Consider the following 23,640-nt stretch of genomic DNA (forward strand, 5'->3'; position numbering starts at 1 on the left):
CTGAAATATCAGAGCTTTGCTTTGTTTTAAATGCTGCACAGGGTCACAACAGCAGGTCAGCAGATAAATGCATGTATATACCGTGTGTGTGTGTGTGTGTGTGTGTGTGTCTTAGATTAGAGAGAGCTAGCACATCACAGTGGTTGATGTTTTTATTATATATGCTTTCCCAACACAATTAATCCAGCTCTTAGTCCTGTTATCTCCAGCAATACTCTAAGAAACAATGATTGCCTGGCTCTATGACCATCCTCATGAACAGGACTTCCTGTTTTTTGTTTATCTACCCATTCTTCTCTCTGCCTACCTTTCTCACACCATTTATATCTCATTATCTGGCGCACTGACCATACAACACACCTGCACCCCTCCTTCAGGAACATTGTAATTGCCTCTTCTCAGGCCTAATCCCTGTCTCTCTGTATGTTTGTCTGTCTGTCCGTCCATCCATCCATCCCTCCATCCATATTAGAGCTGTGTGAAAATGGCCTCTCAAAATTCATCACCATCTTTGTGGGCAAAGAAATGGGGGTGGGGTCGGGATTTCACAAAATTTCTCCAAGGAGAGGAGAAATTCTCTAATAGTTTCTCACAAAAAAAAGTTCAAAATTGGCAGGGGAAGGTGACTACCACTAGGGATGGCATGGGCATCTGATTCCATCTGGGAATCTGGTGGAAGTGCCACTGCCCGCATCCCCGAGCCCCACTCACTGAGCCCCTGCCCGCTCTCCCCCCCTGCCTGAGCTCGATGAATGGCTTGCACTCATCCCAGTAGCCTCATCAAGGTTTGCAGTCACCGTTTTTTGAGAAATAAAATGGTGATCACAAAAATTCACGTATCTGTGTATACGTGAAAATGCGCATTTTTGCAAGTGTGCATATTTGTGTATGCAGAATGTGCATTTCGCGAATGTATATATTTGCATTTGCATGGAAATGTGCATTTTGCAGAAATACGCATTTTTTAAGGATGTCAGAGAATTTCTCCATGAATCTCGGGGAGGCCAAATGCCAGCGTATTCGGCCCCCCCGAAATCAGTGGCGAAACGGTCTGCCCCCACTGCCCCCCCGGGACGGGACTTACCTTGGGCGAATCTTCCTGGTGGCGGCAGCGGCTCCGGCGGCGGTGCGGTGGCGGTGCAGCGGCGGCAGCAGCTGCAGCAGCCGGTCTTCTGACCGGCTGCTGCTGCCACCATTTCCAGTAAAAAAAAAAAGTGATAGGCTACGTAAAGGTTTATGTAGCCTATCATGGCTAGATTTTTTTAAAAAATACCGTGATAGGCTACATAAATGTTTACGTAGCCTATCATGGCTGATTTAAAAGAAAAGAAAAAAACACATGCGTACACAAATGGAGGCGCCCATGGACGCCACCATTTGCGTTCCTTATTTTGACACGTCTTAGTCTACTTAAACATTTACGTAGACTAAGACGGCGAAAATAAGGGGAACGCAAATAGTGTAGATGGTATGCTATTTGCGTTCCCCTAATTTTCGCCATCTTAGTCTACGTAAATGTTTACGTAGACTAAGACATGTCAAAATAAGGAACGCAAATGGCGGCGCCCATGGGCGCCGCCATTTGCGTACGCATGTGTGTGTGTTTTTCTTTTAAATCAGCTGTGATAGGCTACGTAAACATTTACGTAGCCTATCACGGCTGACTGCAGGGACGCAAACGGACCCAGGACGCATTTGCGGACCCGGCCGGCCAGGATTCGGGGGGGGGGAGGGACGGAGCACCTCCCCCCCGGCCAGAATTTTTTGGGGAAGGGATGGAGCACCTCCCCCCCAGACAGAATTTCGGGGGGGAGGGACGGAGCGCCTCCCCCCCGGCCAGAATTTCGGGGGGAGGGACGGAGCGCCTCCCCCCCACTGTGAATGTCACCCTTCGAAAAGGTAAGTGACTTTTGTACATCCCTAGCATTTTTGCACACAGACTCAAATATGCATTCGCAAAATGTGCATTTTTATTTTTCAAAAAATGTCACCCGCAGAGCTCGACAAGGCCATCAGGGTTAGTGTGGGCTGCTCACCAAGCATGGGAGGGGCTCAAGAACAGTCTGTGGACTGGCAAGAGGGGTCAGGGGCTGGGCAGATGCCCGGAGAACCCAGACAGGGATTGTTTTGCACATCCCTAGCTACCACATATAAAAATGGTGATGAAAATGTGGAGAAAATTCAGGGATAGCCTCCCCCCCTCCCCCCTCAGGGATAAGAAAAAAGAACTTTTCTGGGGGAAATGTATTCTGAGAAATGTTGGTCCAATTCTAGCTGTCATTTTCCAGGGTCCAGCACCTTCCCCAGAGTCTTCCGAACATTAAATTTGTGAGGGGTGACTGTGGATACATCTGGTCTTTAATGCATATGATTATAATACCACCACTACTTCCCTGAAACCCCTGTAGCAGGTGTGAGGGGGGGCAATGCTGTGTCCACCTCTAGGGAAGAGGTTCAGCCAGTGCTATGTGAAAATCTGTTCTCCAACTTCCTAAAAGGGTTTGCTTGTTTTGTTTTTTTCCACTGCTCATTTGTCTGTCTCATTCTCAGGACAAGTTATAATTTATTTTGAATTGCTTTGGGCTGTGTTTTTGAGCTAACTTAATCACTGTGAGGTGCCTGAGGGAGCTGCCATGTGGTGCCCCCTTTCTATTACACATATCTTCATTGCTCCACAGCCTCCTAGGCTGCCTGCACTTTTTGTTCTGAAAACAAACAAACAAACAAACAAACAAAACTATGGGAGGATTTACCTCATGATGTCTTCCCCTGGGCTTTAATTGAAATGTGGGAAGCTGAGGAGGATACAGGCCACCAGAGAGATGATTGAATACAGGCTGGATCTAGGGATGGTGGAGAATTTCTCCCCGAAACTTCGGGGGGCCGAGCGCCAACGTGTTCGGCCCCCCGAACAAGTTTCGGGGAGAAATCCTCCGCACCCCCCCCGCACCCCACCCCCCCCAGGACGGGACTTACCTTCCCTGAATGTCCCTCCCGGCGGCGGGTCCGGCAGGCGGTTCGTCAGGTGTTCGAGCGGGGCGGGAGCGGCAGCTGGTCTTTCGACCGGCTGCCACCGCCGCCATTGCAATAAAAGGAAAAAAAAACGTCCCCTGATAGGCTACGTGACGATTCACGTAGCCTATCATGGCTAGATTTGCAAAGTCAGCCGTGATAGGCTACGTGAATCATCACGTAGCCTATCACGGGTGACTTAAAAAAAAAAAAGTGTGTACGGATAATGGAGGCCCCCATAGGGAGCCGCCATTCCCGTTCCTTATTTGGTCGCTGTAGTCTACGTAAATGTTTACATAGACTACAGCAACTAAATAAGGCTTTTACGCGCCTTTACGCGCTTTTTTTTTTTTTAAGTCACCCGTGATAGGCTACGTGACGATTCACGTAGCCTATCACGGCTGACTTTGCAGATCTAGCCATGATAGGCTACGTGAATAGTCACGTAGCCTATCAGGGGGCGTTTTTGTTTTTTGTTTTACTTTCACGTTCGCAGCTGGGCGAGGCGAGGCGCCTCCTCCCCGGCCTGAATTTCGGCCGGGCGAGGCGGGAAGCCTCCCCCCCCCGGCCTGAACTTCGCGGGGGGAGCAGCGAAGCGCTCCCCCCCACCGCGAACAAGCTGCGAGAAAAGGTAAGTGACTTTCGTCCACCCCTAGCTGGATCTACACTTACTGCCTTTTTTTGCTTCCAATGAGGTTTCACTGCCCGCCTTTCACACTACGCAGTAGCTGCCTCAAATTGGAACAGGAATTTCCCACTTCCGTGCGCCCGCTTTCAATACCCTAATATCCCAGTATTTCCCCTTAATGTGCTCTGATTTTCCGCCTTCGCTACCATATCCAGTCGTAGTCCCCTCCCATGCCTGTCCATATGAGGCGGGGTTTGTATTTCCCTCCTGCCCAATCACAGCTCTTGACGCCCCATGTCTTCTTCTGGTTACTGATCGCATAGCTTCCTTAGCAGCCCCTGTCTCCTTAGCAACAAGCAAAGGGCTGGATGTGCGTGCACTTGTCTGATCTCAGAAGCTAAGCGGGGTCAGTCCCCATCAGCACTTGGATGGGAGTAGGGATGAATGAAACACTTACCTGGTTTCGTCCAGGGACATCCACGGTGGGGGGGAGGCGCTCCATCCCTCCCCCCAAAATCCTCGATGGAGGGGGAGGCGATCCGTTCTCCCCCCCAGAATCCTGCCCGGCCAGCTCCGCTCCGCAGCCAGGCTGCAGAGCCACCGGACAAGCCAACCCGCAGCGAAGCCTCCAGCTGCTGCTGGGCTGCTGCGGATGCAAATGGCATCCTGAATAGGGGATGCCATTTGCGTCCCTATGGTAGCCCGTGATAGGCTACGTAAATATTTATGTAGCCTATTATGGCTAAAGTGGGGACGCAAATGGCGTCCCCTGCTCAGGACGCCATTTGCGTCCACAGCAGCCCGGCAGCAGCTGGAGCCGCCACCAGGTAGGCTCCATTCCAGGGGGCTTTCGCGGGGTGGTAGGGTGGGTTGCTTCATTCCACCATGGATTCCGGGGGGCTGAATTCACTGGAATTCAGCCCCCCTGGGATCTGTGGCACAATTCTCTAAAATCCCTAGATGGGAGTAGGGACGTACGAAACTCCCCTTACCTGGCTCTGCCGGTTTCCACTGGGGGGGGAGGTGCTCCGTCCTTCCCCCTGGAATACTCGCCGGGGGGGATGCACTCTGCGCCTCCCCCCTGGAATCCTGGCCTGCCGGCTCTGCTTCGCAGGGATTCCACAGAGCCGCCGGCCGGCTCCACCAGCAGCCAGACATCCGGCCGCTGGCTAGCAGGGACGCAAATGGCAGCAGTCATAGCCGCTGCCGTTTGCGTCCCTGTGGTCAGCCATGAAAGGCTACGTAAAGACTTACGTAGCCTACCATGTCTGGCTTAAAAAAAAAACAGCTACAGCCGCCGCCATTTGCATTCCTTATTTTTCGCTGTCTTAGTCTACATAAATATTTACATAGACTAAGACGGCGAAAATAAGGGGGAATGCAAATAGCGTCCGCTACTCCATTTGCATTCCCCTTATTTTCGCCGTCTTAGTCTATGTAAATATTTATGTTAGGGATGGCAGAGAATTCCCCCACGGATCTTGGTGAGGCCGAATGCCAGTGCATTTGCCGCCCCGAACTCCGTGATGGAATGGCCTGCCACCCCTCCGCCCCCCCCCCCGTGGATCCCCCATAGGACGAGACTTACCTTGGGCGGATCTTCCGTGTGGCGGCGGTTCTGGCAGCAGCTGCGGCGGCGGCAGCTGGCCTTCCGACTGGCTGCTGCTGCTGCAATTTCCAATCTTGTAAAAAAAAAAAAAAAGACGGGATAGGCTACGTTAAGATTTATGTAGCCTATCATGGCTTGTTTTTTTAAAAAAACACACGACATGATAGGCTATGTAGGGATGTGCAAAAGTCACTTACATGGTCCCGCGGCTTGCTTCGTGGTGGGGGGGAGGCACTTCGGTTCTCCTCCCGAAGTTCAGGCCGGGGGGGGAGGCGCCCCGCCTCACCCGGCCGAAATTCTAGGAGTGCTTGAAAGTCACTTACCTCGTCTCGCAGCTTGCTTCGCGGTGGGGGCGAGGCGCTTTGCTTCTCCCCCCAAAATCCTGGGGGAGGGGGCGGAGGGTGGAGAATTTAGGCATTATCTTTGCAGAATCAGGGCTTCTCCACAATGTTTTTTTTTCCCCCCTAATTGAGGCATGATCTTTGAAGCTTCAAAGTTGTGGAGCTCCACAACTTTGAAGCTTCAAAGATCTTGCCTGAATTAGAAAAAAACAACATTGCAGAGAAGCCACGATTCTGTGAGGATAACACCTGAATTTTTTAAAAAAAACACATCCGGAGCGGGGGAGAGGAGGGGTTAAAACTTAGTCTCATTTGAGGGGATACAACAACCCCCTGCTCAATGCAGGAAGCCTGATTCCCAGGCAGTCACCCATCCAACTGCTGGCCGGGTCCGACCCCGCTTAGCATCCGAGATCAGACAAGCGCATGCAGGAAAACAGCGCAGTGCTCGAGTGAGAACCGAGCTCGCACATTCGTTGAAGCACTGCAACAGGGAAAATGGGTGAGTGTGAATAATCACATTTTAATGCGAGAGCATTTAACCTGATGGGACACCGAATTCATTGCAATGGCGGGCACAATGTAGATCGGCCCACAATTGATATTCATACCCAGCAACCTCATGAGGAAAGTGAGCACAAGAAGCTGTAGCTGGTGCAGAACATGGCGGTTCGCCTGATTAAAGTCAGCCACTGGTGTGATCACATCACTGTGGTGCTGAAGGAGTTGCACTGGTTACCAGTTGTTTTCCGGGCCAAATTCAAGGTGTTGGTTTTGAATCCTATACGGTTCTGGCCCAGCCTATCTCAAGGAGCATCTCCAGCAACACCAGACAGGCCACTTAACAAGATCAGCCTTGGATGGCCTTCTCTCTGTCCTATCAGCCAGGACAGCTAGGCTGGTGAGGACGAGGGAGAGGGCCTTTTCTGTGGTGTCCCCCACTCTGTGGAACTCCCTCCCTAGGGAACTCTGCCATGCCCCGTCTTTAATGAGCTTCCACTACACACTGAAAGCTTGGTTATTCAGGCAGGCATTTGGGGTGGGTTAGGGCATTTTTCTTCAGCAAAGGAGATCGTTACCTTGTCGTGGTGCTGGAGCTTGAGCACCTCAATGATGTCATGAGCTAAACCGTGAAGGGACATCCAAGATGGGAAGGTCATGGCAGAGAGGTCAGACTAAATACGATCCCTGGGGAAGGAAATGGCAACCCACCCCACTATTCTTGCCATGAAAACTAAATGGATCAGTACAACCAGAGATATGTCGGTATACCATCGGAAGATGGGACTCCCAGGTCAGATAATGGTCAAAATGCTATTGGGGAGGAACAGAGGATAAGTTCAACTAGCCCCAGATGTGATGACGCAGCTAGCTCAAAGTCGAAAGGACAGCTAGCAGCCGATGGTGCTGGAGGTGAACGATGAATCCGATGTTCTAAAGATCAACATACCACAGGAACCTGGAATGTAAGATCTATGAGCCAGGGCAAATTGGATGTGGTTATTGGGGTGATGTCAAGACTCAACCTTGGGGGAGCTGGGGGTGGCGACGGCTGACAGGAAGCTCTGGCGTGGGCTGGTCCATGAAGTCACAAAGAGTCGGAAGTGACTGACCGAATAAACAACAACAACAAAAAGGGCATTTTAAAATAATGTTTTAATGTATAATTTTACTGTTTTAAATTATACTGCTGTACATCACCCAGAGTGGCTGGGTGACCGGCCAGATGGGCGATTAAGAAATTTAATAAATAAAATAAAATCCTGACTCCAGCCCATGAGAATTTCTCTGAACTTCTCTTTTTCTTTGAATTTCTTTTCAAAACAAATTGTTTTTTATCAGATTGAATAAGGGTGGTCAAAAAAGTGTGCAAGAAATTTTCAGCACAGCACTAATGTTCCTACATACACCACACATACCCCCCCCACACACACACACACACCATCCCTGCTGTTTCAGTTCCTGAATGGTGAACTTGCAGGTCTGAAGTTCCTCTTGAAACCTCAAGAAAACAATTAGAGCCTGCACCTACCTTGAAATAAACAAAGGAACTCTTTTAACAACATGGATCTTTGGATCTGACATTCTCCAGGTTTTCCTAGCAGCTTTGTTTCCTTTGGAATCCCACCTTTCCCTGAGTGACATTTATGTTTTTCATTCTGTGTTTGGCAGGCAATGTTTTTCTCCCAGGGGGGTGCCCACTGCTTGCACCCTTAGAGCGTGCACAAATCTTCCATTTGGCAAAAGTAGCCACTTAATGTGGAGAAAGGGCTCCTGCCTTGGGAATACGTATTAGGACCGAGTAGAGCAGGAAGCAGGGACTTTATTATAGTCTTTCTGTTGAGTCTAGCTGAGCCAGCAGGTGGTGGCAGGATGGTGATTACAGCTCAGGGAAAGAGGAGAGCATAATCTCACCCTGCTCTGAGTAGCTGGACCATTGCCTGTGTCTGCTTTGTGCAGTGTCGTTCCTAAAGCCCCATTTCAGCTGACAAGCTCCTCAGAGCTTGCTTGGCCATCGATCACTCATAACCTGACAGAGCCATGGAGCCTACTGTGTTGAAAGATTCCTTGCATTTTACCTGGAGGTGCCTGACAGCTCCAACAGCTAGCATCTTCCCATAAGTCCTTCTTCTCAGTGTAGCTGGGGTCTCTGCCAGTTATAAGCTGTGATTATTCCATATGGATTCAGTTCTCCAGCTAAACAGCAATCTGGCAGCCGGCTAGGACTTTGCTACCAACCAGGAATCCAAAACATTTAAGCAGCATGGTGCTCTTCGAATGCTCTTTAGCACCAAAGTCACATCTTCTCACACCCAGTTGGAAGAACAGAAAGCTACAGACAATGTTAAACTTCAGTCACATGCAGTGAAATCAGATGCATATTTACTCAGCAGTAAGCCAATGAGCAATGGGGCCTACTCTCCAGGTAAGCATACACAGGATGACAGCCTGAAAGACCATAAATAATGTTTAAGCTCTTTGCAGGTATTCAGTATGTAGTCACAGAATAAATCACTAAAGCATGCCTGGCTGGAGGATGCAGGGAGTAGGGCTTCTTTCTGTCCAAACATGCACAGGTTTGTGCCCTTAGCTGTCTTATGTAATGTGAGATCATTGTCACAGACGGCTCCCCTGATCTCGGTTGGGATGGGGAAATCAGTCAATTCTTGGTCCAGGTCCCTTCCACATCACTTCACCCATAATGCAAAAATTGTTCCATCCCATTTTCACCCGCATTCTGCAATTAGTACAAAAGCTGCACGACATGTTGCATTAAGTAGCTTTAAATATATATTTGAAATGTATTCTCTCTTAATATATACATTTATAAACATATTTTCTTTCAAAATATTCATTTTGAGCCAAGAACCGTGTCAGAACATTTGGAGAAGTATGAAATCATCTGGTGGATTATTCATTTGTTTGTTTGTTTGTTTGTCTTTATAACCCTTCCAGTCTATGAGAACTCAAGGTGATGCAGAATAAAAATAAATGATTAATATATATATAAAAAAGGTAAAGGTGTCCCCAACCAGTCGTGTCCAACTCTAGGGTGCGGTGCTCATCCCCGTTTCTAAACCGAAGAGCCAGTGCTGTCCAAAGACGCTTCCGTGGTCATGTGGCCAGCATGACTGAACACCGAGGTGCACGGAACGCTGTTACCTTTCCTGCCGAGGCGGTACCTATTTATCTACTTGCAATTTCTTGTTTTCGAACTGCTAGGTTGGAAGAAGCTGGGACTGAAGACGGGAGCTCACTCTGTCACGCAGCACTCGGGTCTCGAACTGCTGACCTGCCGACCTTCCAGTCTGCATATATATATATATATATATATATATATATATATACCCAAAGCCTAACACTGGGGATTACTGGGGGGGGGGGAAGAGAGAGCGAGCATCATTAACCATTTAAAGCTTGGCAGATCAATATTGTCTTTTGTTAGGCTAGCCAATAAGAAGGCAATATTGTACCTGTGGGCACCACTGTACTCCCAGGCACCTTCCTTGATGCCCGCCAGGGTGTCCCACCCCTCCCATGTGGGTCTGACTGTGTGTGTGCATTGAACACATTTTCATACTGGCAGCTGGGATTGGTGTGTGTGAAATAAATTTATGTTTAAAAAAAAATAGCATGATTTTAATCTGGTGTTTTAATTGTTTTATATTTTTACTGTTTTATCTCTTGTGTTCACTGCTCCAGATCTGCTCTAGATGTGGAGCAGTATACAAATATTGTAAATAATAATAATAATAATAATAATAATAATAATAATACTTGATGCTGAAAACTGTGGGTTGAAAGGAGTTGTTTCGTATGTTGGACTCAGATCTCCTTCTTCTGCCTTGTACTCAGTCTTTTGGGCAGGTTACCTGTTCTTTGCCACCCCTCCCATGGCAGCCATTTTTGAATCACTATTTGATATGAAATTTAGTTGTCCTTTGAACTCCTCCAAATTTTACAATGAAGGTATCCATTTTTTTAAGCGTACAAAAATGTGTATGCTAGGGAAAATAACATTTAACACAGCATTATATTAGGACATTTGCTTGCAAAATGAATTGTGTATATTAGGAAAAATGCATACAAAATACATGTATTAGAAGCACCAAATATGCACCAAAATGCTTATGAATTTTCAGGCAAACTTAAGAAAAGAAATATCGGGGTTTTGGATGAACCTGACTTAAGACTGGAGAAATTCTCAAAGTTTGAGATGAACTGAATTTAAGATTGGGAAAATAAAATGAGAGGGACTAAAATTGACAGATTTATCCATCTCTAAATCTAAAGACTGCAGCTTGAACAATGGCTGGAGCAGAACAAAACTTACCCTACCATTGAAGACCGTCCTGGCCCAAGAGTCTTCAGGAGTGGGTTGATTTTTACTGTAAGATCTTTTAATTACCCTGTCAAATCAGTTTCCACTAACTTGAACAAGAATTAATGTTCCTGCAGCCCTGAAAATGGTGTGTGTGTGTGTGTGTGTGTGTGTGTGTAGGGACCAACCACCTTTCAGCCAAGAGGGTCTTCACCAGTGGGTTTTTGCCCTATTCCAGCTGTTTTCAGACCTTTAGAATCGTTAGCTCTGACTTGTCAAGTCAATGGAGACATGAAGCCTCTCTCTATCACATGCGCTCGCGCGCACACACACACACACACCCCTTTCCTTCCCATCTCTCTGCCTCCCCATACTTTTTTTGAAATGTCTGAATATTCACTAAGATTTAGTCCCTATCACTGCAGTCCAATATCATACAGCAGTGTTCAAAAGGCAAGGCATCCCTGGGTCTTCTTGCCATAGATACCTGCTTACACAGCTGTTAAGTAAAGTTGTTCTATGTCAGCACTTTCAACTGCACACTCATATTCAAGGCTTACTGGTAGAATTTGGCTGTGAAGCCTGAAAGGATTTGCCCTGGGTGTCTTCATTGCTCCTCTTTTAAATTAAAATAGTACTTCCCATAGTTAAGTGTTACATGAAAAAATAGAGCTGATTTTAATTTAGTTTTAGGTGACTATGTTAGCAATTATAGCACAAGATTATATATACATGGGACCATGGTGGCTTAGTGGTTAAGACGCTGAACTGCAGACTGGAAGGTCGGCAGGTCAGCAGTTCGAGACCCGAGTGCGGCGTGATGGAGTGAGCTCATGTCTTCAGTCCCAGCTCCTGCCAACCTAGCAGTTTGAAAGCAAGAAATTGCAAGTAGATAAATAGGTACCGCTTCGGCGGGAAAGGTAACAGTGTTCTGTGCACCTCGGTGTTCAGTCATGCCGGCCACATGACCATGGAAGCGTCTTTGGACAGCGCTGGCTCTTCGGCTTAGAAACGGGGATGAGCACTGCACCCTAGAGTCGGACACGACTGGTTGGGGACACACACACACGGGAAAGAGAGAGAGAGAGAGAGAGAACCATTTCACTTTGTGATATTACACTACATTATGGTGTAATATCACTATGTAAACTTTCTACTCTTATACTGCAGACATTGATGACTTCATGTTATAGCAGTATTCATTTCTGCACGCAGACTTTTTTTTTTCCTGGATTGAGGCCACTGACATCAGCAATAATAATAGTGCCAGGCTGTGCTCCAGCTTTGGAAAAGCCCTGAACAAGCTGTCCTCCCCCCAGCCCCAGAGTCACGGGCCCCAACCACTATCTAGCCAGCAGGAAGGCTACCTGCCAGCCCATCTGTGGTGGCAGCCCTGAGCTTCCATCATGTTGGTGGCAGGGCAACATAATCAAGATGGTGGTAATTCAAGTGTTTGGGCCCAGAGCTCTGTTCAGCATCACAGCCAGGCTGCCCTCATCCCTGCCAGCTGTCTAGTACCTGTGTCGGCAATGGCGGTGGCCTGGCATCGGTGTTGAGCAGAGATCCAGGCCCACACACCTGAACTCCCCAGTAGGGATGTACGGATTGTGAAAAATCTGTTCCGTCTGTGTTTTGTGAAGTGTCAGGTGCCTTTTGTTCCATCGTCTGTCCATCGATGGAATCGGATTTTTTTTTAAGTTACTTCTTGTTCTTCTTAAGGTGCCATCTCCTATTGGTTAGCGATCATTACAGCTATATTTTTTTTTGATGCTGCTGCTCTGAATAGTTGTATAGTTGTATAGAAGTACAGCTGAATCAGTCCCTCAAATGCTTCAACCATGATGTTCGTCTTCTTACTATTGATCTTTTCCCTTCCATTTCCCCTTGTTTAATGAGGTGGAGTATGGCATTTTTAAATTTATTTTTTGCCTCGGATAATATGACCCAAGTATTGTAACTTCCTTCTTTACCAATGGTCTTTACCAATTCTGTTTACTGACGTTACTGCATTTGCTCAAATCTGCATTTGTGCAAATCTGCATTTGGAAAAATTTGTGCTCGCAAAAATGTGCAAATCCCCCCAAAATGTGCAAATCCCCCCCCCAAAAATGTGCATTTTTATGCTTTAGCCTATGGGGAAAATGTGCATTTTGGACCTTTTAAAAAAAAAGTGCATTCTTCTATTACTGAATTTGCTCAGAATTTCTGAAAGTTAGAAAAATGGTCTGCAAGTCTGCAGATTCTGCCCAACAGGGGGAAAGCTGGTCTGCTGCAGAATCTGTGGGTGAGATTCATGAATATCTGAACTCATTTGGTTCCTTTGCAGATTTTGCCGACACCCCTACTCCCCAGTGCCACCATCTTAATTATGCTGCTTTCCTGATGTAGTGGGCTGGCATAATTAAGATGGCAATGACAGTGAGCTAAGGGATGTGCTGTGGTCCTGGAGCCCCACTTTGCACTGTTGCCAGGCCCAGCTGCCTCCCCACTCCCCCCACCTGAGTCACGTCAGCTTTAACCATGGTTGCAGTCCATCCACAGTCTGTGCTGGGCCTGAATTGTGCTTTGGGAAAAAGGGGGTTGTTAGAAGGCCTAAACAGATGTGACACTGGATAACCTATCTTCTCTCTCTCTCTCTCTCTCTCTTTAATGTAGCCATAGGGAACTCTGCTTTTGATCAAGGCAGAGGGACTGGTGGGTAGGGAGCCCAGTCAGAGACATCTAGTTGGCCATTACTTCCCCAGTCTAAATAATCACCTGAAACTGCTACTGCCCCACTGGATAAAACAAACAAACACATATGTGTATATTGCATCTCCCCCTGCCACCTCCCCCCCACTGCCTCAGGTGGGGCTAAAAGCAATTTGTTGGGAGGGGATTTAGACTAGGGAAAACACTGCCAAGGGAAATGGTTCAGCCCCAATATTCTGACTGAAATCAAAGCCCCCTGCCACTTCTATAACATTAAATGGGATCATTGTTTTGTTAAACTCAAGGGCCTCCTTCTCCAATATGAAGTTGCTCAGAATTTAAGATTTGTATCAGATATCCTCTTACTTCAGAGGCTAGGTAGGCAGTGTCTAGGGAGAGAGCCCTTTCAGTGGTGGCATCCTAGTGATGAAACATCTTCCCAAGGTGTTGACACTTGTCATTTAGATGATAGGTTATACTTCTTTAAAAACAATTTAAAAATCCAAAATGATTAACAGGTAATTGGTGACTATTGCATGTATCCTTTACTGTTTTTCATCTGGTTTTAGACTGCTTTCTGTTGCTGCTGCTTTTAAAAAGTCTTTTACACCACAATTCTGCATCGATTTTGGGGTGGGGAAGGGGAGAATTCAAGCCCTCCTGGGATCATGCCAGCCAGGTCTGAAGATGGAGGTGGCTTCCTACTGTGTACGCACACGTGTGTGTGTGCCCGTGTGTGTGCCCCTGTTCTGTTTGGCTTTTTAAAAAACTGACAACTTCCCATGGGTTCCTAATGGAGGGAAGTTTATTATGCCAGCTACAGGGCTGGTGTATATTCCTCCATTTGGAGGACATGATATGGAAATGCTGGATCTTTGCAGCACAGCCAAAGCCTCCCTCAATCTGCCCCTGACACACACCCAAGATTACCCATTCCCCTCCCTACTGCAGTTGGAGCACTGAGGGCAGAGGAAAGATGGCAGGTGAGGTTTGTGCCTCAGTGAGGGATAGTCCAGTGGTGGACCTCTTTCTCCAGCTGCAAACAGAAAGGTCCATTATCTTAAGACTGCTGGGACACCCTCTCTTTTGTGGCCTTATTGCACTTTTTATTGTTTTCTAAGTAACACTTTTTTGTAAATGGATTAAAAAATAAAATAAGAGAATAAAATAAGAGAGTGGTATAAACAAAATAAATCACAGAGTGGTATAAAGGGATGGACAGACTCACCCGTGTTAGCACTCTACAGGTGCTTGCTGAGTTGCCGCTGCTGCCAGCCCCTGCTTGCCAGGCGACATGAGCCCTGGGGGGCTCGGAAAGCAGTCTGGGAGTGCCCCACAGCTGCCCACTCCTTGATGTGAGCCACCACTTTTACACAAGATGGTGGCCCTCTAATTTTTGTATTTTTAAAGCTGCACAAACAGCTGTCAAGCTTTGACAGGCGGCGGAGGCAGGAGTCACCTGCCAACTGCGTATTCTCTGCTCCTGGCAAGGAGGGGAGACTATGCAGTTGCCAGGCGACTCCTGTCTCCATCGCCTGGCCCCTTACACCTAGGGATGTCGAGAGCATCTGTTTGGGGGCTTGAGCTTGGCGGGTTCCTGCCATTTTAACCCCCCGGATGTCAGTCCGCGACTTCCTGCTCTTGCCCAACTTGGTGCATCTTTGCCTGAGTGGTGACGGCAGGATGGGAAGGCTTCCCATCCTGCCACTGGGAACAACTGTGCCCCTCTCTGCCGGTGCTCAACAGAGAGAGGTGCAGTTGCTCTGGGCGGTGGTGGTGAGAGAGGCCCTCTCCTGTCACTGCCCCCTTTGTACTGGTGCTCGGAGCCAGTGCAGTGTAGGGGAGCCTGTGCAGTGTAGTGTTGAGAGTGTTGGACTGAGAGCTGGGAGATCCAGGTTCTAGTCCTCACTTGGCCAAGGAAGCTCCCTGGGTGACTTTGGGCCCATCACAGACTCTCAGCCCAACCTCCCTCACAGGGTTGTTGCTATGAGGATAAAATGGAGAGGAGGACCACATAAGCTGCCTTGGGTTTCTTGCAAGAGGGAAAAAGATGGGATATAAATGCAATAAATAAACTCTGCCTTTTATGGGATACCCAGTTGTGCAGAGAAAGCCCAAGCACATGTATCTACAGCTGTGCGCAAATGGCCTCTCAAAATTCCCCAGCCTATTTGTGGGCAGAGAAATTGGGGGGAACAATTTCACCAGATTTCTCCATGGAGAGGAGACATACTCAACAGTTTCTCACAGATAGGCCTCCCTATTGGCATGGGTTGTAGCACAGGTTTTCTTTTTTCCTAAGGGTTTTTTAGTTTATTGCACTGCTCCTGCAAGTGGCAACAGCATCAACTATGTTGAGGCTTCCACTTTTCTGAGCCAGAATTTTGAATTTCTTTTGAATTCTTAGCTTACCTAATCACTGCAAGGTGGCCATGAGTGCTGTGTGTTCTCTCTCTCTTACCCATCTTTCCATTGCTCTGCAGCCTCCCAGGGCACCTGCACTTCCTGAACTCAAAAAGCTCCATGGGAGGAGTTGCTTCATGATGTCTTCCTCCTGATAGCTTTAATTGAAGTGTGGGAAGCTGAGGAGGTGGCTAAAGACTGCCACAGAGATTATTGTACAACGAAAGACAAGACAATCATGCACAATCCATGGCCACCTCATTAGTAAAGTAAGGAAAAGTACCCCCAATCCCAACCCATGAGAATTTCTCTGAGATTTCTTCTCCTTTGAATTTCTTTCTGAAAGCAAATTCTTTTCTAAGGATGGACAAAAGTCCCTTACCTGGTCCCGCAGCTGTGTTCGGTGGTGGGGGGGGAGGTGCTCCATTTCTCCCCCCGAAATTCAGGCTGGGGGGGGAGGCACCCCATCCCTCCCGGCCAAAATTCAGGCTGGGGGGGGCACCCCATCCCTTGCCACCGAAATTCAGGCCGCGGGGAGCGCCCGTCTCCCCGGCCGCAAAATAAAAAGGTAAATTAAAAAAAACACACACGTGATACGCTATGTAACGATTTACGTAGCCTATCACGGCTAGATTTTCAAAGTCAGCCATGATAGGCTACGTAAATCTTTACATAGCCTGTCACGGCTAACTTTGAAAAAAAAAAGTGCGTACGCAAATGGCAGCGTCCATGGGCGCCGCCATTTGCGTTCCTTTTTTGGGCAGGGGTAGTCTACGTAACCCCTTCATCGATCACTGCCTTGTTGTGGCGAAGGGGCTTGCATAACTCAGTGAAGCCATAAGCTATGCCGTGCAGGGCCACCCAAGACGGACAGGTCATGGCAGAGAGTTCTGACAAAATGTGGTCCACTGGAGAAGGAAATGGCAACCCACTCCAGTATTCTTGCCAAGAAAACCCCATGGAACGTATCACAAGGATAAAAGAGATGACGCCGGAAGATGAGCCCCTCAGGTCGGAAGGTGTCCAATATGCTACTGGGGAAGAGCAGAGGGTATTTCCAAGTAGCGCCAGAAAGAGTGAAGCGGCTGGGCCAAACCCGAAAGGACACTCAGCTGTGGATGTGTCTGGTGGTGAAAAGAAAATCTGATGCTGTAAAGAACAATATTGTTTAGGAACCTGGAATGTCAGATCAATGAATCAAGGTAAGCTGGAGGTGGTCAAACATGAGATGGCAAGACTGAACATCGACATCTTGGGAATCAGCGAACTCAAATGGACAGGCATGGGCGAATTTAATTCAGGTGACCATCATATCTACTATTGTGGGCAAGAATCCCTTAGAAGAAATGGAGTAGCACTCATAGTCAACAAAAGGGTGGGAAAAGCAGTACTGGGGTACAATCTTAAAAATGATAGAATGATCTCAGTACGAATCCAAGGCAAACCATTCAACATCACAGTAATTCAAGTCTATGCCCCAACCACTGAGGCCGAAGAAGCTGAGGTTGATCGGTTCTATGAAGACTTACAACACCTTCTAGAACTAACACCAAAAAAAGATGTCCTCTTCATCATAGGGGATTGGAATGCTAAAGTAGGAAGTCAAGAAATCACCGGGATAACAGGCAGGCATGGCCTTGGTGTACAAAATGAAGCAGGACAAAAGCTAATAGAGTTTTGCCAAGAGAACATGCTGATCATAGCAAACACTCTTTTCCAACAGCACAGGAGGCGACTCTACACATGGACGTCACCAGATGGTCAATATCGAAATCAGATTGATTATGTCCTTTGCAGCCAAAGATGGAGAAGCTCCATAAAGTCAGTAAAAACAAGACCTGGGGCTGACTGTGGCTCAGATCATGAGCTGCTTCTTGCAAAATTTCGTCTTAAATTGAAGAACGTAGAGAAAACCACTAAACCATTCAGGTATGACCTAAATCATATCCCTGATGAGTATACAGTGGAGGTGAGGAATAGATTTCAGGGATTAGACCTGATAGACAGAGTGCCTGAGGAACTATGGACGGAGGTCCGTAACATTGTTCAGGAGGCAGCAACGAAATCCATCCCAAAGAAAAAGAAATGCAAGAAAGCCAAGTGGCTGTCTGATGAGGCTTTACAAGTAGCTCACGAAAGAAGGGAAGCGAAAAGCAAGGGAGAAAGGGGAAGATATACCCAACTGAATGCAGAGTTCCAGAGAATAGCAAGGAGAGACAAGAAGGCCTTCTTAAATGAACAATGCAAAGAAATTGAGGAAAACAACAGAATGGGAAAGACTAGAGATCTCTTCAAGAAAACTGGAGATCTCAAGGGAACGTTTTGTGCAAAGACGGGCATGATAAAGGACAAAGAAGGCAGGGACCTAACAGAAGCAGATGAGATTAAGAAGAGGTGGAAAGAATACACAGAAGAACTATACAGGAAAGATCTGAATGTCCCTGATAGCCATGATAGTGCGGTCACTGAACTTGAGCCGGACATCCTAGAGAGTGAAGTCAAGTGGGCCTTAGGAAGCATTAGTAACAACAAAGCTAGCGGAGATGACAGTATTCCAGCTGAGCTATTTAAAATCCTAAAAGATGATGCTGTTAAAGTGCTGCTTTCAATATGCCAACAAATCTGGAACACTCAACAATGGCCACAAGACTGGAAAAGGTCAGTTTCCATTCCAATTCCAAAGAAGGGCAACGCTAAAGAGTGTTCAAACTACCGCACCATTGCGCTCATTTCACATGCCAGCAAGGTGATGCTCAAAATCCTACAAGATAGGCTTCAGCAGTATGTGAACCGAGAACTACCGGAAGTACAAGCTGGGTTTAGAAGAGGCAGAGGAACTAGAGATCAAATCACCAACATTCGCTGCATCATGGAGAAAGCAAGAGAATTCCAGAAAAACGTCTATTTCTGCTTCATTGACTACGCTAAAGCCTTTGATTGTGTGGATCACAACAAACTGTGGCAAATTCTTAAAGTGATGGGAGTACCAGACCACCTTACCTGTCTCCTGAGAAACCTGTACGAGGTTCAAGAAGCAACAGTCAGAACCAGACATGGAACAACCGATTGGTTCAAAATTGGGAAAGGAGTACGACAAGGCTGCATATTGTCACCCTGCTTATTTAACTTATATGCAGAGTACATCATGAGAAATGCCGGGTTGGATGAATCAGAGGTTGGAATTAAGATTGCTGGGAGAATTATCAACAACCTCCGATATGCAGACGATACCACCCTAATGGCAGAAAGTGAAGAGGATCTCAAGAGCCTCTTGTTGAGGGTGAAAGAGGAGAGTGCAAAAGCTGGTTTGAAACTCAACATTAAAAAAATGAAGATCATGGCATCTGGCCCCATCACTTCCTGGCATATAGAAGGGGAAGAAATGGAAGCAGTGACAGATTTTACTTTCTTGGGCTCCAAGATCACCGCAGACGGTGACTGTAGCCATGAAATTAAAAGACGCTTGCTCCTTGGGAGGAAAGCTATGGCCAACCTAGACAGCATAGTAAGAAGCAGAGACATCACCTTGCCAACAAAGGTCCGTCTAATCAAAGCTATGGTTTTCCCAGTAGTAATGTATGGCTGTGAGAGCTGGACTATAAGGAAGGCTGAGCGCCGAAGAATTGATGCTTTCGAACTGTGGTGCTGGAGAAGACTCTTACGAGTGCCCTGGACTGCAAGGAGGTCAAATCAGTCCATCCTAAAGGAAATCAACCCTGAGTGCTCATTGGAAGGACAGATACTGAAGCTGAAGCTCCAATATTTTGGCCACCTAATGCGAAGAGAAAACTCCCTGGAAAAGACCCTGATGCTGGGAAAGACTGAAGGCAAAAGGAGAAGGGGACGGCAGAGGATGAGATGGCTAGATAGCATCACGGATGCAATGAATATGAACTTGAGCACACTCCGGGAGAGAGCGCAGGACAGGAAGGCCTGGCGTGCTATGGTCCATGGGGTCACGAAGAGTCGGACACGACTGAACGACTGAACAACAAGTCTACGTAAAGATTTACATAGACTACGGCGAAAATAAGGGCAGCGCAAATAGTGTTGCCCTTATTTTCGCCATAGTCTACGTAAATCTTTATGTAGACTACCCCTGCCCAAATAAGGAACGCAAATGGCAGCGCCCATGGGTGCCGCCATTTGCGTACGTGCTTTTTTTCCCCCAAAGTCAGCTGTGATAGGCTACGTAAAGATTTACGTAGCCTATCATGGCTGACTTTGAAAATCTAGCCGTGATAGGCTACGTAAATTGTTACGTAGCCTATCATGTGTTTTTGTTTGTTTTTTTTACTTTACGGGGAAATGGCAGCAGCGGCTGCCGGTCAGAAGACCGGCCGCCACCCCCACCACCACCGAAACGCCGCCGAAACGCCGCCGGGACCTGCCACCGAGAGGGACATTCGAAGGAGGAAAGTCCCATCCCGGGGGGGCGGGGGGGTGTCAGAGAATTTCACCACCAATTTCGGGGAGCCGAATGCGTTGGCATTCGGCCTCCCGGGGATTCGTGGAGAAATTCTCTGCCATCCCTATTCTTTTCTCTCAAATTGAATAAGAATGTACACCAAAAAGGGAAAGACAGTTTCGGAAGAGCACTACATATCACTTCCTATCATCTCTTGATAATAATAATAATAATAATAATAATAATAATAATAATACGGTGATTTCAAAATGTGTGTATTTTGAAATCACCATATTATATGCGCAGAAATGTGAATTTTTGCGATTGACTTTTCTTTTCTTTTTTAAATAGCAACCATGATGTTCAACAAGGCTGTCGGGGTGAGTACAGGCTGCTCGCTGAGTGTGGGCAAGGAGTGAGTGTGGGCAGGGGCTCAGAGAGCAGGGCTTGGGGGTGCCAAGAAATCAGGCTCCCATGCCATCCCTAATCCTGATTCCTCCTTCCAAATATACACTGACTGGGTGAAAGGGCTTCATTCTGTTATCCTCTGTACACACAAGGAATTCACACCACACCCCAAACATCTCTCTTCTAGAGCCTAAAACAACTGCAAAAGCCAATAGCACAGAGACGGGAAACAGTGTGATATTTAAAAAAAACAGAAACAAAACCCACACTCAACAACTCATATCTGTCTTCTGAGTTTTGACTTCAGTGCCTGAGAACCTTTGCTTGATGTTTTCTTTTTCTTTTCTTTTTTATGTTCAAAGGCTGCAAGTTTGACTTTCGGGTGGTGCTCTGACTTCTCCCTTTGAAGCTAGTGGAAAAATCCTATTTAATCTACCAGGAGAAAGACCACCAAGAGGAGTGGAAAAGGAGAAAAAATGCTTTGAAAATTCAGCAATGCATGACAAGAAGAAATACAACACTCTTTCGAAAGTGATGGGGTGGTTAAATCCCCCACTGTTAATGAAGAAAATTAGGTTCACTTCAGTGACTGTGCCATCTGTAAGGGCTCAGACCTGTTGAGCACTTGCCCTCTACAGTCAGAACATCAATCCAATATCTCAGGTATGACTGTAGGGTGCACAGTTGCACCCATGTCCTCCTCTTTCTCCAAACTCTTCTGTCCAAGATCAAAAGATCTGAGGTCTCTCCTCCTAGGCAGCCTCCCTACTTCCCTCCCTGTTCTAAATATAACAGAGCAAACCACAGACTTTCATTCAGACATTCTGGTCTTACAACAAAATTGCACCTAGGGATTCTTTAGCATTTTGAACTTGGGTCCAGGTTATCTGAAAGACCCTATAATCCCCTATGAGCCTACTCACGCCCTGAGATCTTCAGAGGAAGCCCTTCTCATCGTCCCACCACCATCACAGGCATGCCTGGTGGGAACAAGGGAGAGGGCCTTCTCGGTGGCTTCCCCAAGGCTCTGGAACTCCCTTCCCAGGAAGGCGAGACTGGCACCCTCCTTGATATGCTTTCGTAGGCATGTAAAAACTTTTTTGTTCCAGCAGGGCTTTGGGCATAACTAGTCTAGACATGTGAAAACATGATGGATGGATACTATTTTTCTTGTTGTCTTTTAATGTTTTGATATTTTTACAATTTTAATATTGATGATTTAATTATATTTTAACTTTTCTACACTTGTATTTCTATTTCTATGTTTTAATTGTATAAGTTTTAATGTTGTAAAGCTTGAGTCCCAGTACTGGGGAAAAGGTGGGATAGGAGAAGAAGAAGAAGAAGAAGAACTTTGACTATCCCAAAATGAAATGAACAGGTCTTCATCTCTAAGATTAAGATGTGGATTGGAACTTAGCTATCCAGTACATTTTGCCCTTTTCCAGATGTTGCGCTGCAGTTCTTAAGTGTTTAACCATATTAAAATATGAATGCGAGTATTTTGAGATGATATAAAAAACTCACAACCCCTTCGTGAATCATGGATCACTCCTTGTTGTGGCGAAGGGGCTTGTATAACTCAGTGAAACCATAAGCTATGCCATGCAGGGCCACCCAAGATGGACAGGTCACGGCGGAGAGTTCTGACAAAATGTGGTCCACTGGAGAAGGAAATGGCAACCCACTCCAGTATTCCTGCCAAGAAAACACCATGGAACATATCACAAGGCTAAAAGATATGACGATGACGCTGGAAGATGAGCCCCTCAGGTCGGAAGGTGTCCAATATATTACTGGGGAAGAGCAGAGGGTATTTTCAAGTAGCGCCAGAAAGAGTGAAGCGGCTGGGCCAAAGCTGAAAGGACACTCAGCTGTGGATGTGTCTGGTGGTGAAAAGAAAATCCGATGCTGTAAAGAACAATATTGTTTAGGAACCTGGAATGTCAGATCAATGAATCAAGGTAAGCTGGAGGTGGTCAAACACGAGATGGCAAGATTGAACATCAACATCTTGGGAATTAGCAAACTAAAATGGACAAGCATGGGCAAATTTAATTCAGGTGACCATTATATCTACTACTGTGGGCAAGAATCCCTTAGAAGAAATGGAGTAGCACTCGTAGTCAATAAAAGGGTGGGAAAAGCAGTACTGTGGTACAATCTCAAAAATGATAGAATGATCTCAGTACGAATCCAAGGCAAACCATTCAACATCACAGTAATTCAAGTTTATGCCCCAACCACTGATGCTGAAGAAGCTGAGGGTGATCGGTTCTATGAAGACCTACAACTAGGGATGTCAGAGAATTCCGCCACGGATCTCAGTTAGGCCGAATGCCAGTGCATTTGGCCCCCCGAACTCCATGGCGAAATGGGCTGCCCCCCGCCCCCCCACGGATCCCCCCCGGGACGAGAACTACCTGGGGTGGATGTTCCGGGCAGTTTCGGCGGCGGCAGGTGCGGCGGCCGGTCTTCCGACCAGCTGCCGCTGCCACCATTTTCAGTCTTTTTTTTTTTTACAAGACGTGATAGGCTACATAAAGATTTACGTAGCCTATCATGGCTGGGTAAAAAAAAATGTGTTCCTTATTTTTGGCCGTCTTAGTCTACGTAAATATTTACATAGGCTAAAACGGTGAATCAAAAAGGGATGCAAATAGCGCCCGCTACGCTATTTGCGTTCCCCTTTATTTTCGCTGTCATAGCCTACATAAATATTTATGTAGACTAAGATGGCCAAAAAAAAGGAACGCAAATGGTGGTGGCCATAGCCGCCGCCATTTGCATACGCGGGTTTTGTTTTTGTTTTTTTTAACCAGAGCCCTCTGCGGCTGGAAATCCGGCTGTGGACGGCTTTGGCTTGGGCCTGGCCAGCTGCTCCACGGAGCTGCTGCAGAGCACAGCTAGCCATGGAGGATTCCGGGGGGGAGGAATGGATTGCCTCCCCCCCATCAAGGATTCCGGGGGGAGGGATGGAACGCCTCCCCCCTATCAACATAATCCGCGGAAAGGTAAGTGACTTTTGTACATCCCTACCTACAACACCTTCTAGAACTAACACCAAAAAAGATGTCCTCTTCATCATAGGGGATTGGAATGCTAAAGTAGGAAGTCAAGAAATCACTGGGAAAACAGGCAAGCATGGCCTTGGTGTACAAAATGAAGCAGGACAAAGGCTAATAGAGTTTTGCCAAGAGAACACACTGATCATAGCAAACACTCTTTTCCAACAGCACAAGAGGCGACTCTACACATGGACATCACCAGATGGTCAATATCGAAATCAGATTGATTATGTCCTTTGCAGCCAAAGAT

General features: G+C 46.9%; 1 long non-coding RNA gene across 1 annotated transcript; it reads left to right on the plus strand.

The window, feature by feature from the left end:
* The first annotated feature begins 3,480 nt into the window (after positions 1–3,480).
* On the plus strand, positions 3,481–21,860 carry LOC146340600 (uncharacterized). Its single transcript, XR_014784076.1, has 3 exons — positions 3,481–3,643; positions 20,266–20,294; positions 20,685–21,860. It is a non-coding gene; the product is annotated as an uncharacterized LOC146340600 (long non-coding RNA).
* Positions 21,861–23,640: the final 1,780 nt, after the last annotated feature.

Source organism: Heloderma suspectum, chromosome 6 (genome assembly GCF_057233095.1).
Source record: "Heloderma suspectum isolate Gila_16-S chromosome 6, 16-S_ref, whole genome shotgun sequence".
In the NCBI taxonomy this organism is placed as follows: Eukaryota; Metazoa; Chordata; class Lepidosauria; order Squamata; family Helodermatidae; genus Heloderma; species Heloderma suspectum.